This window comes from Culex quinquefasciatus, chromosome 3 (assembly GCF_015732765.1).
Source record: "Culex quinquefasciatus strain JHB chromosome 3, VPISU_Cqui_1.0_pri_paternal, whole genome shotgun sequence".
Classification (NCBI taxonomy): Eukaryota; Metazoa; Arthropoda; class Insecta; order Diptera; family Culicidae; genus Culex; species Culex quinquefasciatus.
Window position 1 is genome coordinate 195,199,758 of NC_051863.1, and position 20,409 is coordinate 195,220,166.

Below are 20,409 nucleotides of genomic sequence, written 5' to 3' on the forward strand. Positions count from 1 at the left end.
CTGAAAATAGAAAAAAAAAATTTGTAGGTTAATTTACACTTAGTTAGAGACTGGTAAATGGTATTTATTTTTATTTAGACTGGTATTTAGACCACACTTTATTGAAAATTTAAAAAATATGGAAATTCAAGTATTTTTTGCGTGTGTAGAAAATAAGTCAGAATTGGTGTTCGTAAAAAATGTTTTTGTAAAGAGATTGAGAGTTCACCCCAATTTGATCTTTAAGACCTAGTGACGAAATGGTGAACCGTGAAATTCTGAAAAATGTCGACCGAATTGACAACCAAAATCAAAGGCACAATAATTCACAATTTGACAATAACATCCAAAAAGGTAGTAATAATATGTATCAAAACGTTTATTTTGTTAAAGTTGAGTTTTGCCATTGCCTGTGAACCACCCTAAGGATGCATTTCTAGCCCTACTTCATCTTGTTCCCACCCAGTTGTCGTAATTCTTCGACGGACAACCCTTGGGACTTCTGCCCCTACCGCTGCACCGATCTCAGGACAAAAGGATTTCGCGCAATGTCAAAAGCTTCATGTGACCGTGTGCGGACATCACTCAGAATGTCTTCATCGGTGCTCATCCCCGTCGGGAGTTCTTCCAGCTGCCTGGTGACGACGCGACGATCGTGCTAATTTTTTGTCATCTTTTTATTTTATTTTTCTGTAGCCAAGTCATTAATTAAGAGATTCATCGCTTCAGCGCGTCTGGCACCCCAACTTGCAGCACAGAGCGGGGATTTCCCGGAATATGAAGACATTAAAAGCATTTTCATCGTTCCTCGGGCGAAAATTCCTAGTATGAACTGCGAGAGGATTGCGGGCGAGATCGTATCAATTATGTGCCATTTTATGGGAAAACTAGTCTATTTCGCGTGGACTTTTCGTTATCGCTGCTCAGTGAAGCTCACTATCAGCTGATTAGAGCTGAGCTCATTTAATTTTATTGCGTTTATCTAAGGAATTAAAATGATTGCGACAATGGCGAATCGACGACCCCATCCGAGAGACATGGAAATTTAAGATGGGAATCTTTTAAGAGTTTTTGCTTGGATAAAAAAATTGCAAATTTGCGTGTTCATTAGCAGTAATTGGCGAGTGGTGCACGCAAATGTTTCAGACTACTTTTTGTATGCAATTTTTTTTCTCGAGATTGTTGAAGTTAATTGGCATAATGATTAATATTCAGTGGGCGTTGTGTAATTCAAAGGTAATTTACTTGATGCAATTTAAAATCAATTGGATCAATTTGTGAAAGAATTTTTTTTTATTGTTTTAAATATGAATTGATTGAAAAGGGCATTGTTCATGAGCAACAAAAATACAATGGTGTTTTTTTCGTATAGATGAAATTCTGGAATCATAAACTTTAAAAAAATATTGTTCTTTAAATTACAAATAACAGCGACATTGCACAGTGTTCGGAATGGCAAAATTAAGTGGAATAAATTGATAACTCCTTTATTTGACGTCCTAGCGAAATGGTGTCTTCGGAAGAGTTGTTGTACTTGATAAGGGCTATCTTTTGAAGTTATTGACATACAGGGTGACGACCTTCCAGGGTGTCAACCAAAAACTAACTTTGTTGGATGACGTTGTAGGGCTTTGGTGTCTTCGGCAAAGTTGTAGAGGAGAAAATTTCATGAAAGTTTGTCGAAGGCGCCAAATTTGTAGCTCCTAATCTACTCGAGATATACGCCATTTTTGCAAAAATGGTCCAAAAAAGCACTTTTTTGGTGATAACTCAAAATGTTAGCATTTTAGCGGCCTACTATGTTCTGAAGAGTTGTTTATGAAATAAAATTACACATCTTTGCCGAAGACAGCAAAATGTTTTGAGCCTTTATTGAGGAGTTATAACAATTTTAGGTGATTTTGAGCCTATTTTCAAGTTGCTATGTTTTCAAAATGGCGCATTTTGGCGCAAAACCGAACAATGCACCTGAAAGTACTCACTTTCAACTACATTTCCTGAAAATATCTCCGTGTCTATCGGTGTCTATTTTTAGATAACTCAATTTTAGTTTGACTGTTTTTAATCAATTTATTTATAATTTTTAAGCGGAATCTTATTGAAAACGTGGTAATAATCGGTAAATTAAAGGGTAAATTGATCGATTATTATGGAAAAACTATGTCTATGAAAAAATACGACAACCTTTCTGAATTGACCAAGTATAAAAAGAAATACTTAATTTCAAATACGAACAATTACTTAAAATTTTAACCTGCATTATTTTTGGGCTATATATGTTTTTATTCATAATTTTAGAATGTGTGTCATAATTAAAGCATAAATAATGTATTTTCCATAATAATCGATCAATTTACCCTTCAATTTACCGATTATTACCACGTTTTCAATAAGATTCCGCTTAAAAATTATAAATAAAATGATTAAAAACAGTCCAACTAAAATTGAGTTATCTAAAAATAGACACCGATAGACACGGAGATATTTTCAGGAAATGTAGTTGAAAGTGAGTACTTTCAGGTGCATTGTTCGGTTTTGCGCCAAAATGCGCCATTTTGAAAACATAGCAACTTGAAAATAGGCTCAAAATCACCTAAAAATTGTTATAACTCCTCAATAAAGGCTCAAAACATTTTGCTGTCTTCGGCAAAGATGTGTAATTTTATTTCATAAACAACTCTTCAGAACATAGTAGGCCGCTAAAATGCTAACATTTTGAGTTATCACCAAAAAGTGGACCATTTTTGCAAAAATTGCGTATATCTCGAGTAGATTAGGAGCTACAAATTTGGCGCCTTCGACAAACTTTCATGAAATTTTCTCCTCTACAACTTTGCCGAAGACACCAAAGCCCTACAACGTCATCCAATAAAGTTAGTTTATGGTTGACACCCTGGAAGGTCGTCACCCTGTATGTCAATAACTTCAAAAGATAGCCCTTATCAAGTACAACAGCTCTTCCGAAGACACCATTTCGCTAGGACGTCAAATAAAGGAGTTATCAATTTATTCCACTTAATTTTGCCATTCCGAACACTGTGCATTGCAGATAACTTCCGTCCCCTCTTATCCAAACCAAATCCGTTCAGCAAGGCCAAGAAAAGTGCGTCCACATTCTGGCCTGGGACCTTGTTTGCACTCATTTCTTCTGCTTTCGTACCCACAAGTCTAAATTATGCGACATTAGACTGCCACAGAACTGTGCGCGATAAAACACACATAAATTAGCCACTTTACGAGATTGTCCCGCAGTTTTTGCCGGAGTGGCCTGGGCCCAATATCTGTCTCCCCGTCCGTCCAATAGAAATTGCCATTCGTGGGCCTGGGGAGCGGCCAGAACAGACAGAATAAACCCGGCCCCGTTGGCATTAATGTGGCCTTTGTAATGTCAGCTCAACCAAAGGTAGAGGTGTGACTTGGTGACTTGGAACTGAATCGTTGACAAACGTTGACATTCGCCCCGGATCAGCGTCAAAAGTTGCTCTGGAACAAGGGAAGAAGAGAGATTTCATGTCAACCCTTCTACCAGCCGGGAGATGAGTACTTCCTCTGACAGGAGGCCCTCGAGACGGCTGCACTCAGTTGAATGAAAAATTATTTCAATTTCTCAATTATTTAAAATGACAAAGCAGAGCATAGCATAGCATGTAACACAACGAGCTATGCGTATGCAGTCCAGACTCGGAAAAAATCACTTTGGATAATCGAAACTTCGGATAATCGAATCACGAAATAAAAAAATGTTTCGTTGTTGATTGATTTTGTTGAAAACAAATGAGAAAACCATGGTTAAAAAAATTAATAAAATATATGTTTTTTAAACAAGAAATTTTACTACCCTGTTATAAAAAAAAGCGTGGCAATACAATACCTTACGCTAAAAATTTGACACAAAAAAGTAGGTCGATCAGGCAACACAAAAACATACAAATAAGGGAAATAAACTTATTTTAAGCCTAATAAGCGGTCGTGTTTGAATGATGCTGGATATTCTGGAGTGTTCCTTGAAATTTACTAAAACCAAGTACACCAACGAGTAGAGCAACTTTTTGTGAACATTTCTGTTTATTTTCACTTTTACTAAAAGTTATTCTATTCCTTTTACAAGCATTTAAACAAAATATTTCCCAAATGTATTCTAATCAGTTGCAGAATGCCTTGGGCCACGCACATTTTCCTATTTTCAGCTTAGTTCTATTCTCTTCCAGCGCTCTTTTGGGTCTGCTTAGTGCTGCCAATTGTATTGTTTTTTTAAGCGAACACTCACGAAAATTGGCATTTATAGAGAAAATTTTCTGGCATCACTGGCTCACTCCAACTGGTGGTGTTGGTGGCCACCCTTTGTTCTTTATTTGCGTTCGCTTCTCGCTCGGTTTTCTTCAACCTTCGATTGGAATGGGTCGTCGGAAGTCAAACGTCAAAAAACATGGCGCGTTTGTTTTTTTGATGGCGCTTGCTAATTATTTACATGTTTCGGGTTTATTTTTCAAGTGAGTGACTAACCATTGTTCAAAAGTACATGTGGACGGTAGTTGGAAGCAATTTCATATCTTAAGCGCTTTGAAAACGTTAGCGCAAGTGAAAATCTATTGATTTTGTTAAGCAGTTAACCTCTCATCTTGCGTGTGGATGTGTGTGCCACCAAAATAATGAGAAATGGTCTCGCAAAATAATAATTATGATCAAAAGTGCATTAAATTTGTTCTTTTTGGACAGTAAATGGCATAAATTGGCATGCTTACTTAAGGCGGTGCTGTTGCTGGTAAGTTTATAGCCCAAATTGTGTTTTTGGAGCTTTAATCGAGCATCAAACTCTCCATATGACGAAGATAGGTATTTGATTAGAATGGGTATAGTTCCCCTAGTTTTGTTTTTATTTTTATTATTTTAGAAAATAATCTTTTAAATCCAATCAAAAACTGATAGGAGTAGATTTCGGAATGTTTTCGGGACACATTTTCAATTTGTTTTTGTTCCAGAAAGTATTTTTTTACCAACATGTTAGAAGAATTACTGTTTTCTTGTTTGTAGCATTTTGAAAGTCAAATTCTCTCAATCAGTTGATCAGTTTTAGACAACCATTTTTGATCTTTTGAGTAACCTTATTTGAACAAGTGTAAGAAGTTAATGTTTTGTTTTTGTTAAAATTGCCAAAATTATAACTTTTCCGAAATTTGAATGGAAACATGAAAACATTTTTTTTTAGATTTATGATCATATAAACTACATGTTCTGAACTTAAGTTTGCCAAACAGGATATTATAAGCAAATTACATTATGACATAAAATAATTGTATAAAAAAAACAATCTAACTTCATAAACAAAATTTTTTTTTCAATTCAAAATTGAGTAAAGATATATTTAAATTTAATATGCAACCGAGTGCACCTAGAACCATCCAAGATTAATAAAGCTGTCTTGAGTAGCAGTTCATCGCCGTCGCTATACTCTCTTCACCATAAAATATTGACCTTGAAGTTGCATTCCAGCGCGGCGGACAACCTTGCTGGCGCACGCACCCATATGAGTCCTGCGTGACTGGAACCACTTATGGCGGGAGTCCCTTCGGGGGCCCTCTGGCCGGGGATTGCTTAAGCAAACCAACCCTAAATCGCTCCGGGGAACCATTATCGGAACCCGAGCCACTTTAGTCATGGGGCTTTTCTTCTTCTTCTTTTTCTTCAGGCTTTAATCGTGTGAAGGAGTGAAAGGAATGTTTCGACCCCGGGACGTCCGCGTGGTTCGCGAGTCATTCATAAGCTATATTAAAGCTTCCATCATCGTTTTGTTTGCCTGACTGAATGCAGTGAAAACGGGAAATGATCTATTATTACGAATCGTTCACCTTTCGTTATGGAGTGTGTGGTGTGGTGATTAACTTTTGTTTAGTTATTTACTAGATGATAGGTTGCGTTAAAGACTTTATAATGCTTGCTGGCATTGTGTGAATGTTTCAATACATTTAATTACCTACTTGGCATGGAGAGATTCAAAACGGACAAGAACAAGTAAATCTGAAAGAATGGGATGTCTAATACCTTTACGTATATCATTCATCCCTTTCAGATATGCCTGAAAAGCCTTTTTGTAATCCAATAACGTGCATTATTCCACCAAATCCGTCCCGTATTATGTGTCCGATTAGTACCAACAAATGCACTCTAATGCGTCCGCGGCGGAAGAGTTACGCGTGCGTTAAACATGATAATTTAATAAAATGGTACATTCATTCGTCGGTACATCCATTTGCATTCCCCGGACCTCGGACAATCGAGGTACAAATTCTACCTTTACCGAGGAGAAAGTGCCCCCAGCTGAGCCCAGCTTTTATACGGAGCTAGGACCAGGACCGCGCTGCAATTTAATTCCAATAAATTTCTCAACCGTCAGACCCCCGATGTAATATGCCCATTTTCGCGCCTCCCAGCACCGCGATAGAACCGGATCCATTATTGGGCCCACGTCGAGGAGTGTTGGCAAAACCCACGTGCGACTACTGAGAGCTAAAATGTCCCACCTGCAAGCTTATGAAATTTCTTCCCATAAAACCTTATAAGCCACTTTTGCGCTCAACGTCACGTTAAGAGAGGTGTTGGGCAACACCGAACAGGTCCGGTCCAAATGCAGGCAGGTTCTAGTTCTTTGACCGTGTTTCGACCGTCAGGAGCGTTGAATTGCACGCAAAATGTGCAGAGCAATTGCGCGGCCCGTTGCGACGGGCTGACCCCCGCCGGGACTGCTGGACAACCGTTGGTTGCGTGGAGCAAAGTGGCCGTGTCCCCGGAGCTAGACGAGGTCCAGTTTGAGAACTTGTGGTTTGTTCATAAAAAACGTAATTTTGAATTTAAATTCGATTTTTTTTCTAGCATATTAAAATAAAATCTTTTCATATTCAAAATTCACTAAAAAAGTTGATTATGGACGACCCCCTCCCCTCAAACAATTTTCTGGGAAGTTGCTGCTGCTCGGTATGATTTAGTGCAATGGTGCAATGTGTTGTACTACTATCTGACAGCGAACAACCGCACACACACACACAAAACAACCCGGGGAAAATGCAAAATTCATATATTTAAACTATCAGCTAGTAAGAGACCCAACGAACGAACGGACGCATGTTGTTTTCAAGTGTGTGCAAAAACATTTTTGGCTGTCGTCACCATGGCAAGAGGATGGGCGACAATTTTGATGAGCGAACACACGCACGCACACACACACTTAGCTCTGCTTCTGAATGAAAGCTCGGAGTCACAGTTTGTGTTTGTTTGTGCAAAAGGAAAATTTCCGAGGAAATTTATAATGTAATTCATGAGGTTTGGTAATAACAAACATCATATCTGACTTACAGATGTGTGGGGTGTAGCATTCCTTGTTCGGAAAATGATAATAAATTTGGATTTATCCCTGGAAATAAAATTTATTACCTGCCAAGAAAAATTTAACTATAATTGTCAATGAAATAAAAACATCAATGATAACCAAACCTTAAATGTTCTTCTCAAAATGAAAAAAATAAAAATAAATTAAATAAGAATCAAGTCCAAAAGATGGCAGAACAAGCCTTCTCTTTTGAATTTTCAATGCATGTTCAATATTAATTATTAAAACAAAACAACTTAGTAAGCACTTTTTTTTTAATTTTGCAGAGGAAATCCTACAAAATTTTCCAAAAAGTAAAAAAAAAGTTACCGGATCGGATCGGAACGGATCGTATTTTCTTTTTTTTCTGTTTCAGAGCAAAATTTTCAATCATTTTTCAAATTGCAATATCTTGGAAACTGGAGTGATTCTCAAGAAAATAGAAAATTATTTAAAATTATCTTTTTATTGACAATAGAATAAAAACAATTCTAGAATCAATAGAAACATATGGAAAAGAGTTGAAACCCCTTTCTTATTCATTTGAAATCGTTGGGATTGATTTTATACATCAAAATTATTTGGAAAATTTCACAGCTTTTTCATATTGTAATATTGAAAATCGAACTGAAAGATACTGAGATATGAGACTAAGACAACAAAAAATCGTTCAACATAGTAAAAAATATTTTTATTTCATGAAATTTTCTCAGCTTAGCAAACATTGTTTTTGTAAAGGTGATTTTATTTGATGAATGGTTTTTAAAACAGCAAAAAGTTGTTTTTTTTTTATTTTTAAACCTTATCAAAAATTACAAAAGTTATTCGATCGTTAATTTGATTTTGCATCTAATTGAATGTTTGTTTCAAGTTTGATTTTACATTGTTTTTGATTATTTTCAAAAATCATCATTATTTTCAAAAATCATATTTTTTTTCAAAAATTATATTTCCTGTACAAGATTTTGCAACAGTACTAAACTCTAGCGCAATAGATGCCGTTTTACGCCCCTTAAAACATATTAAAAAAAAACTAACTTAATCCACCTAGGTGGTTGATGCCTTCCTCACTTTTTCCCAACAATGGGTAATATGAGTGGTTTAGACACATATTTCAGCTATTTTTTTTAGGTCCCGAAAAATAAGTACACAGATATAACTTAAGTGGTCAGAACACGAGACAGAGTTGTCAGATCATCAATTTTGTGGACTCGTTAGAAAGGATTTTCGATTACCTAACCAACAATGGGTTGGATGATGGATCCGGACATCGTTTACATGCATTTAAGTGAGATCCGGCTTCAAAAAAGTACATAAATATCACTTAAGTGGTCATAACTCGAGACAGGGTTCCCAGATCTTCAATGTTGTGGACTCGTTGGAAAGGTCTCTCGATTACCTAACCAACGATGGATCGGATGATGGATCCGGACATCGTTTACATGCATTTAAGTGAGATCCGGCTTCAAAAAAGTACATAAATATCACTTAAGTGGTCATAACTCGAGACAGGGTTGCCAGATTTTCAATGATGTGGACTCATTAGAAAGGTCTCTCGATTACCTAACCAACGATGGGTCGGATGATAGATCCGGACATCGTTTACATACATTTAAGTGAGATCCGGCTTCAAAAAGTACATAAATATCACTTAAGTGGTCATAACTCGAGACAGGGTTGCCAGATCTTCAATGATGTGATCCGGCATCAAAATTCCAGCACCCGATTCGCAACTTTGACACTTTTTTATACGTAAATTTTGAACTACTTATCGGATCTTCAAACAATTCAATAGTGCAGTATGGGGCACCAAACCGGACCGAATGCAACTTGTTTGACTCAAATCGGATCAGCCAGTGCCGAGAAAACTTGGCAAGAATTTTGAGCAGCAAGGGGAATACGCACACACATACACACACACACACACACACACACACACACACACACAGACATTTGTTCAGTTTTCGATTCTGAGTCGATAGGTATACATGAATATAGGTCTACGAGCTGTTTTTAAAAAGTTACTTTTTCGAGCAGGATTATAGCCTTACCTCAGTGAGGAAGGCAAAATAGAAAGAAAAAATACGCATTTTGATAAATTGATGTTTAATGATCAAATGTGAAATAAAAAATATCAAAAAAAAAATCAGTGCACCTATTTTTATAATTAATAATTACATCTTATAAATGACATATTTCTTTCAAATAATTATAACTTTTTTTCGGAAAATCGCGATAACTCGTGATGGTTACCAGCAAACTCCTTATGTTTATGTATCAAATTTTTTGTAATTGTCTTTTCTTCAACTTTGTAGAACATTATTACACAAAAAATAACCCTGCAAAGTTTGAAAAAAACACGAAATTTTTAAATGAACTTTTTGTTCTAGGTGAAAAAATGACCCTTCTGTATCAACGCAGATTCGAGAAGTACATTGAATTTCCTTTAAAATGACATGTTCCAAAATATGTTACAGTTCATTAACGTAAAAGGCAGAGTTTTTAAAACTTTTTTAGTGTTTTTTTTTTCGATGAAAAATACGTTTTTTTTCGGAATTCGCCATCAAATTGGGCGCCCAATTTTACAAAAAAGTCCCTTTGTCACTAAATTTCAATCTAAAAAAATAATAAAAGGTATAAAAATGGAAATTACTAGCCATGATTTCGACATTATGATGAAAAAAGTGTCTTAAAATGCATAATACACCTGTCCAGTTGTTTTGCTATCATTCGATTCCAAGATAGCTAAGTATTGACGAAAATGTTATTTTTTGCTAAAAAAAAGGTACATTGTCATTTCAAGCTGTACATTTTCATTTCATAAAAATTCAAAACATTTTTAAACGAATGCTGAATATGATTATCAATGCCAAAAAATGCATTATAATTGTTTTCAGTTGATTCGACTTCCATCTTAATTAACATTTTGAAGTTTTTTGAAAAAAAAAAATGAAAAATATTTGCAACGGCCTTAAGCTACTTGAAATACAAATGGCATCATTTCTTTTTTAATTTTGCTCTTAACAATTAATAAAATGTAACTGAACTGACTGATTAAAATTTAATTTTATTTTCTAATTAACTTTCAAATTTAATTTGAGCCAAATTGTGTTAAAAAAATGGTTTATTTTCACTTTCTGTACCTTATAGCTTTACAAAATAAACAATGTGCATTATTTTTACTTAATCTGGAAGAAATTGATTTTTATTTTCAAATTTACTCAAAAAAACTAATTTACCAGATTTATCTGGCAATCTGTTGTCCCTGAACATAAGTAAAAAAACAAGGTATTCTAATAAATTAAGACTGATTTGAACAATAAATTGAAGGTAATTGTAAGGTCCCGGCGTAACGGACGCAGCTTGTTGGCTGCCAGTCATCCTCCCGACCACCCCTGACCTACAGTCCGTCGCCGATTCCTCTGCGGATCCTTCGGAACCTGATTCCGGTACCTCTCGAACCACTCGCGTCGCAACACCACTCCGCGCAACGTGAACTTCCACTCCCCGTTCATCCATGACTGTCAGTCTCTTGTTCCTACTCTCCCGCCCACTGTCGCTCTTCTCTCCCACGACTACCACTGACACACCTCATGTGCCAAGGGGTATCACACTCGAAGGGATCAGACCCTACAATCCCCCCTTGGTTTTATTTTGAAAGACCTGACCGTTATTCATGCTATAGCGATAAAAGTAATGCCTTTTCTACAATCAACTTTACTTAGGTCGTAACGGAAACAATGATCATTGCTGTAGAATGTCAATAAAACATCGGCTTTGATTACTGTGATGTTTTGTTCATTGTCGAATGGCCATCATTTTTATCTAGTTGAAAGAACGCCATCAAACAAGTATTGGCAGCTGTGTTTTTTTTAGTGTATCACACTGCATGAATCTAATAACTTCCAACTCCTCTAGTTATTTCTGTTATGGTGTTTTTTTGGTATAATTTCTTTGAATTGAACTTAATTTGGAAAGATAAAAACTCATAGAAATATGTCCATTAAATACCTATCGCTCTTCCCTTCTTTTTTCATTTTTTTTAAATTCGACATGAATCTCTAACGTTCCTAAAGAATTTTAGAAAATCATACATGTACTTAGTTTAAAACAAGTTCTGACTTATTGTCTAACCATAAGCTCGTATTAATTTAAAATGACTTTGAACTTTTGAAAATCCTGCAATTTTTTAATCTCAAAATTGATCAGATGTTCAGCACACTAGATTCAAATATTGTATTTTTGCTAAAGTAAGTTCAATTTAAACTTTGGTAAATTGTTTGTGGAAAATGATAATAACAATATAATATTACAAATCTAACTGTCTACTCAGACAAATTGGCTATATATTCAGATCACATGAATAACACTAATAACAAAATTTATTTCACAAGAAATCATGCCAATGATGTACGCACATTTGTGAAATATATTCAAAATAGTCACTCTAACATCCAACTCATCGAAGCCCTATGCGAATAGTTGAGCTTCTCCAGTGTACTGGATCGTACATAAACAGCAATAACTGAATCTACCCATTAAGTAAAACAAAACATAGATACGCAAAACCTATCGTTTAAAAGGACTTTTCATTCCATCAAAACTTTCTTATATAGGCATATCTCCAGATTCTAGACTACCAATGTTATTTATTATTTACATAATTTAACACTATTCAAAATTACATTGTTTAGCACAACTCCAAATAAGCATTTCAATATTGCAATACATGAATCTTACCTACACGGTCAGCATCTAAATCCTCATTTAATCCAAACGTTTGTCACTCAATTGTATACTCAATCAAATAGTTAATCAAATAAACATTATTGACTATTACCGTTCTTACTAATAAATTTCATTAAACATTTTCAACGATATAATAATGTTTCGTATCGCATGTTTTTAAGACAGTAGGGTGAATTCTCGTCTCGTACAGGTTCAGGACTCGGTCCTTATTCCTTCCAATTTACTAAGTCTCACTATTAAAACAAACTGTTTTGCAATGTTTTGATATCAAATCGCTTGCTTACTTCCCACTAAAAAAACGCTTATTTAAAGCTGTAATCGAAAGTCAAAGTGCTGATATGCCAACATTAGGTGCTCGATACATGGCGTTCTTCTATGTTGTTATCAGCGCCTAAACCCAATCTTCTTCCACTTAATGAATTCTTTAAATAATAAACATTAAATCAACCATGCAAGGCCTAACCTGCCTTTATTTAAAACCATGCTAAATTCGCAGTTGTGAATACAGCTTTCATCATCAGCTACAACTTAACTGTACTTTATTTTTATTCAAAACTAAAAATACCTATTATACAAGAGCCACATCTGAACCGCTCCTGCTGATCCCTAACTCTTCACTTCATCACATGTAACTCTTGTTAAGCCATGGCCGAAATAAACAGCAACTAATTTGAAATTTTTTTCTCTTCATAAAAACCCTTTTACTAATGTAATTTTTACAACCCTTCACCACAACTGTCTTTCCAGTGGATATTCACAAGCCATCTCTCCGTCAGGCATGAGTGAACATCCACAACAACATTCCTTTAAATTTCATCAGGCTTTCCAGTGAATATCCACTAACCATCTCTCCGCCAGGTATTATAGACGACATTCACAATCATCTTCTACTTTCATTCTTACTAGTAGATGTTCACAAGCCATCTCTACATCAGGCATTAATGAACATCCTCAAGCCTCCTGTGCACAAGGGCTTCCTGCAAACATTCTCAAATCATATCTATGCTAGGCATTTCAGTGGACATTCGCAAAACCCTTTCCCTTCCAAATTCCCGGCACATGGTCTTAATACTGATAAAACTACAATAACAAGTTATACTCTCTGATTATCAACTATATATATTAATATCCATGACAATTTCAAACGGTTGACTTATTGTGATTGACTTCAATTCCTGAATGGCTTCAACAACTCCTGAAACACCCATGATTCACACCTTTGTTCATTATTTATAACACATATAAAAACAATTCTTTTAGAACTATTTGACAGTTAGAAAACTGAACCTCCTCAGTACGGACATCTCCATTCGTGAATTACATACAAAACCCGTGAACAACATTTTATTCACCACCTATAATAATTATAGGGACAACACTATTTTCATTAGTAAACAGCTTTACAACTGAACACTCAACCCGTGAACAACATTTTGTTCACCACCTATAATAATTATAGGGACAACACTATTTTCATTAGTAAACAGCTTTACAACTGAACACTAGACCCGTGAACAACATTTTGTTCGCCACCTATAGTTATTATAGGGACTACTTTATTCCATTCGTGAACAGCTGGACAACTGAACACTAGACCCGTGAACAATATTTTGTTCACCACCTATAGTAATTATAGGGACTACTCTACTTCCATTCGTGAACAGCCGGACAGCTGAACACTTAACCCGTGAACAACATTTTGTTCACCACCTATAGTAATTATAGGGACAGCATTACTTACAATCGCGATCAGCTAGGCAACTGAACACTAGACCCGTGAACAACATTTTGTTCACCACCTATAATAATTATAGGGACAACTTTATTTCCATTCGTGAACAGCCGGACAGCTGAATACTTAACCCGTGAACAACATTTTGTTCACCACCTATAGTAATTATAGGGACTACTTTATTTCCATTCGTGAACAGCTGGACAACTGAACACTTAACCCGTGAACAATATTTTGTTCACCACCTATAATAATTATAGGGACAGTACTATTTCCATTTGTGAACAGCTTGACAACTGAACTCTTAACCCGTGAACAACTTTTGTTCACCACCTATAATAATTATAGGGACAGTACTATTTCCATTTGTGAACAGCTTGACAACTGAACACTCAACCCGTGAACAACTTTTGTTCACCACCTATAATAATTATAGGGACAGTACTATTTCCATTTGTGAACAGCATGACAACTGAACACTTAACCCGTGAACATCATTTTGTTCACCACCTATAATAATTATAGGGACAGTACTATTTCCATTTGTGAACAGCTTGACAACTGAACACTCAACCCGTGAACAACTTTTGTTCACCACCTATAATAATTATAGGGACAGTACTATTTCCATTTGTGAACAGCTCGACAACTGAACACTCAACCCGTGAACAACTTTTGTTCACCACCTATAATAATTATAGGGACAGTGCTATTCCACTCGTGATCCTCTTGAAAACTGAACTCTTAACCCGTGAACAACATTTTGTTCACCACCTGTAACAACAGGGACATTTTACCCGTGAACAACCTCTCGTTCACCACACCACATTTCACCTGAAAACAACCCCTTGTTTACTTCTTGCATTGACATCTGTTGGAATCTGAAATATGTTAAGGTATATTAGTTTTTTTTAATACACAAAAGTAGTTCTCGAAGCATCAACTAAAAAATGATTTAAGTTAATTGTAGGTCCTCCAATCAGCTCAACTTTACTCAATTTAAATTCGTTTTGTAGTATTGAAGAATACAACTCAATGATGTAGATACGCAACTTGTCTTATTATCCTTCGTAACATTTTTTTTGTACTCGAAAGTTGATGAATCATCCTTCAATTCAAATTATAAATTTTAAACTTGTCTTACGTCATATTGTTGAAATTCTTTGTCAAAACCGTTTGGAACTTAACATCACGCAGAAAAATATGGCATATTTGAATCAACAAAACGTTTTGTTGATTCGAAAATCATGATTTTTGTTGACTCAACGCTAAACGTCAAAGCAGCTTTTTCAAAACAACAAAAGAATTTTGTTGAATTGAGAAAATCAAGGTTTGTTGCAACGCAAAATCGGCGTTGATTATATTCAACAAAAATTTTGTTGATTCAAACCTCGTACAGGCTGATTCTACAAAACATTTTTCTGCGTGATCAAATAAATTCATTTACTACATTTCAAACTTATCCTACGTCATACGACCGAAGTCCTACGTCAACATTATTTGACTTATCGTTTTATTTTGGATCACTAAACGCACCCATGTTTTGTTTGACGTTTCGCCTTTCTCAAACGACGATCAAACGGTCGAAACTCCTCACAGTATCTCTCCCTCCTTTTCTGAGTGCACTCACACTCATTTGAAAACAAAAAAACATCTTCAAACAATGGCCTGCTTAGCCCTATATTCCATCACACAAAAAAAAATCACTGTTACCTGCGCTTCATCCTCGTCGCCAGATTGTAAGGTCCCGGCGTAACGGACGCAGCTTGTTGGCTGCCAGTCATCCTCCCGACCACCCCTGACCTACAGTCCGTCGCCGATTCCTCTGCGGATCCTTCGGAACCTGATTCCGGTACCTCTCGAACCACTCGCGTCGCAACACCACTCCGCGCAACGTGAACTTCCACTCCCCGTTCATCCATGACTGTCAGTCTCTTGTTCCTACTCTCCCGCCCACTGTCGCTCTTCTCTCCCACGACTACCACTGACACACCTCATGTGCCAAGGGGTATCACACTCGAAGGGATCAGACCCTACAGTAATCAATACTTTTTTTTTTAAATTGCTTCAAGAACTCATTAAGAAATCGAACTTACCTCTTCATCAAAGCTGAATTACTGTGCTGCAACGAGATAAAAAAGGAACAGAAAATAGCCAGATTAGTACAAATTGTCACACTTTATTTCCGTTGCATGCAGCAGAAGCCATAAACTGCCACAAAGTGTCGAGAGATAACGAAAAAAGTCTTTCCCATATCTCGCCATGGCTCTGCCCGCAACACTACTTAAACATATTAAAATTAATTGTGCAAACATTTAGTCACACGTATCTACATATATAGCTACAGTTACAGACAAATAGCTCACAGTAATAAACCCGGGTACGGTTCTTTCTGCAGTTAAAATCGCGGCAGTTCTGGTTTCGCTGAGGGGTTTTTTTTGCACCTTACTGTTGCTAGTGAGAAACTTCAAGTTAAGGGGATCCATTGTCATCAAGTACATTTGCAATTGGGAGTGCGCTTGTTACTATTGTAACCCTTGTTAAAAAAATTCAATTTATTTTAATAACAAATCTGAAAAATGTCATTTTAAAGAAAGTGTAATCAACTAAAAGTAACATAAACATCAAATTGCATAGAATTAGCATGTTAAGGGTTAATCCCTCAGCTGGCCAGGGTCTCGTGCCATTTTTCCGAGGTTCCTCTCCCTCTCTCTCATTCTATTTGCTGAGAACGAGGGTGGGGGTAATAAAAGTGTGGCCAAAGAAAATAGACCCTCTCGGAGCTTGTGGCAGCAACAAAACAATATTTGCACAGGGTGTCTGCCGGCTGTCTTGTGTGCCTCAATGACTGCATGCAAGCAAGGGGAGCTTTTCTTACGAAAGACGCGCTCAGAGAGTTGGGGGCGTGAAACGCGATGAATAATTAAGATGTGCTAATGCAAATGGGTTTTTGGTGGCTGGCCAGAGCTGGTCTGGCGAATAGGAAAAGAAATAAAAGAAGAGGAAAAGTACCCACTTGGACCAAAGTTATAACAATTAGATAAACAAACAGCTTTTTAACCATTTTGCTGCGCCAGCCTGGGTTGGGTGGTGGTGTTGTTGTCACACAAACGTGAAGATCGTAAAAAAGTTTTATTTTCAAATTTCGGAAAGCAGACACGAGCTTTTTACGGAAGGATGCTCGTGGCGAAGCGAGAACAATAAAATGTTTTGACTTTGGGGACAAAAGATAGGACGAGAGGGTGAATGACTTATGAATTTGTTTATTTGCTCTATTATGAAAATAAAATTAGTCTCGGGAATCTTCGAGTGCAAATATAATTTTTCATTTCGAGTTTACATGATTTAACAAAATTGTATTGTTGTAACGTGTTTTCCAGAAAAATGAAAAGAATTATGTTCTGCCATATCATTTAGCTACCAATTAGTAATTTTCAAAGTGTGGAGTAAATTTTTAGTTTTAGTTGATGATTTTTTTTTTATTTTCCAAAAGAATGCAAAATGAGCACTAAAAAGCAATGAAGCAAAACTGAAAAATTCTGATATAGCTTTCTTGAAACTTGATTTAAATGAAAATTTTCTTTGCTTTCCATGAGTATTTTAGTTTCTATTGAATCGCATTTTTGAAACATTTAGTATACCTTCATCAAATGGTTCAATCATGTTTGCCTTCCTCACCTTACTGAGGAAAGGCTATAAAATCACTCTTAAAATGAACTTCTTAATAAGACCTCCTAGACCCACCTTCACTTATACACATCGACTCAGGATCAAATTCTGAGCAAATGTCTGTGTGTGTGTGTGTGGTGGGATGTTGATCAAAAAATTGTCACTCGATTATCTCCGGACTGGCTGAACCGATTGGACTGTTTTGGCCATATTCGATTCGTCTTGGGCTCTCATAAATTGCTTTTGAAAATTATGATGTTTTGTTAAGTACTTCAAAAGTTATGCTAAAAAAACTATTTTAGCAAAAGTCCGGATTGTTTTTGTAAGAAACCCAACATGATTTTTAGAAAGGTTATCAAAAGACCTTTCCAACGGGCTCAATTGATTGCAGATCTGACAATCCTATCAAAAGTTATGATCACTTAAGTGTTAGTTATACATTTTTGGAGTCCAAAACTTTATTAGTGTGAGGAAAGCATCAACCACCTTAAGGTGGAGTAAGTAACGTTTTAAATAATGATTTTACTGCATCAGATCCTGGTTTCGACTAAAATTAGACTTTACTTTACTTTTACTTTTACTGCTCGTACAACCTCCGGGTCATGAGCTGTCTCCAGATGCGTTGCCATCTAACTCGGTCCTGGGCTGCTTCTCTCCAATTCCGCTGCGGAACTCCCACACATTCCAGATCTTCCTCCACTTGGTTCAACCACCTTGCTCGTTGCGCCCTCCGCCGCGTTCCAACCGGCTCCGAATTGAACACCAACTTCACCGGATTGATAGTCTGGTTCGGTTGGCGCGTATCCAGCGCGTCCGGCATTCTCGCGACGTGTCCGGCCCACCTGATCCGGCCAGCCTTGGCGACCTTCCGAATACTTGGCTTGCCGTAGAGTTGCGCCAGCTCGTGGTTCATCCTTCTCCTCCATACAGTGTTCTCACGCACGCCGCCAAAGATCGTCCTAAGCACTCGCCGTTCGAAAACTTCAAGCGCTTGCAAGTCCTCCTCGAGCATCGTCCACGTCTCGTGCCCGTAGAGAACGACCGGTCTTATCAGCGTTTCGTACATGGTGCACTTTGTACGCCGGGAAAGATGACCAGACCGTAGGGTCTTGTGGAGTCCGTAGTAGGCACGACTACCGGTGATGATGCGCCTCCGAATTTCTCTGCTGCAGTTGTTGTCCGACGTTACCAATGATCCGAGGTACACAAACTCCTCCACGACCTCGAACTCGTCGCCGTCGATCGTCACGCTCGGTCCTATGCGAGCCCTAAGGGACTCGGTTCCTCCTGCCAGCAGATACTTCGTCTTCGCAACATTCACCTTCAATCCAACCTTATCCGCTTCCCGCTTCAATTCGGTGTACCGCTTAGCCACCTCCTCGAACGTCCTGCCGACAATGTCCATGTCGTCGGCATAGCAGATGAACTGGCTGGACCGGTTGATAATCGTGCCCCGCATGTTGAAGCCCGCTCGCCTCATGACACCTTCAAGCCCAATGTTGAAACAGAGGCCGGAGATACCGTCGCCTTGTCGCAGTCCCTTGCGCGATTCGATCGGGTCGGACATCGCTCCCGAAATCTTCACGCTGCACCGTGCACCATCCATCGTTGATTTCACCAGTCTGATCAGCTTCCCGGGAAAGCCGTTCTCGTACATGATCTTCCATAGCTCATCGCGATCGACCGAGTCGTACGCGGCTTTGAAATCGATGAATAGGTGGTGCGTCGGGATCTGGTACTCGCGACACTTTTGGAGGATTTGGCGTAGCAAAAAGATTTGGTCCGTCGTCGATTTCCTCCACAAAACCGGCTTGGTACGGCCCAACGAAATCCTTTGCTCGCTCCGACAGACGACAGAAGATGATCTGCGACAGCACTTTGTAGGCCGCGTTGAGAATAGTGATGGCTCGATAGTTCTCACATTCCAACTTGTCCCCCTTCTTGTAGATCGGGCATATTACTCCCTCTTTCCACTCCTCCGGTAGCTGTTCTGTGTCCCAGACCTTGACTATCAGCCGGTGTAGACAGGCCGCCAGCTTGTCCGGGCCCATCTTGATGAGTTCAGCACCGATACCATCCTTACCCGCTGCTTTGTTGTTCTTCAGCTTCTTGATGGCATCCTTAACTTCCCTCATCGTGGGTGCTGGCTCGTCCCCGCCGTCCACCATACCGCTGACGTCGTTTCCCCGTCGCCCTGGTACTCCGCCTCTGGGCCGTTCAGGTGCTCGTCGAAGTGCTGCTTCCACCTTTCGATCACCTCGCGCTCGTCCGTCAAGATGCCTCCGTCCTTATCCCGGCACATTTCGGCCCGCGGCATGAAGCCTTTCCGGGATTGACTAAGTTTCTTGTAGAACTTACGCGTTTCGTTGGAGCGATACAGCTGTTCCATGTCCTGGCACTCCAACTCTTCCAGGCGGCGCTTCTTGTCCCGAAAGAGATGGGTTTGCTGTCTTCGCAACTGTTTGTACGACTCCTTGTTCCCACGGGTGTTGTGCAGCAGCCACTTGTCCCGCGCTGCTTTCTTCTCGTCCCAAATCGCCTGACATTCCTCGTCGAACCAGCCGTTCCGTCGAACTCGGTCCACGTACCCGATGGCGCTCGATGCCGCTGCGTTGATGGCTGCTTCCATATGGCTCCAGCAGGCCTCCAGAGGGGCTTCGGCAAGCTCACCCTCGTCAGGCAACGCAGCTTCGAGTTCCCGCGCGTACTGGGTAGCGACCTCAGGATCCTTGAGCCGCTCCAGATTATACCGCTGCGGGCGACGGTACCGGATCTTGTTGACCTCAGACAGGCGTTGGCGCAGCTTTGCCACCACCAGGTAGTGGTCCGAGTCGATGTCCGCGCCACGGTAGGTTCTGACGTCGATTATGTCCGAGAAGTGCCGACCATCGATGAGAACATGGTCGATTTGCGTCTCCGT

The 20,409-nt window shown here is 38.4% G+C and overlaps 1 protein-coding gene across 1 annotated transcript in view; it reads right to left on the bottom strand.

Moving 5' to 3' along the window:
• LOC6053563 overlaps positions 1-20,409 on the bottom strand; it is a 275,106-nt gene that overhangs the window by 26,563 nt on the left and 228,134 nt on the right. The window contains exon 4 of the mRNA XM_038260232.1: positions 15,917-15,942. The gene's annotated coding sequence lies outside the window, so the exon portion shown is untranslated. The remainder of the gene's footprint in view (positions 1-15,916; positions 15,943-20,409) is intronic.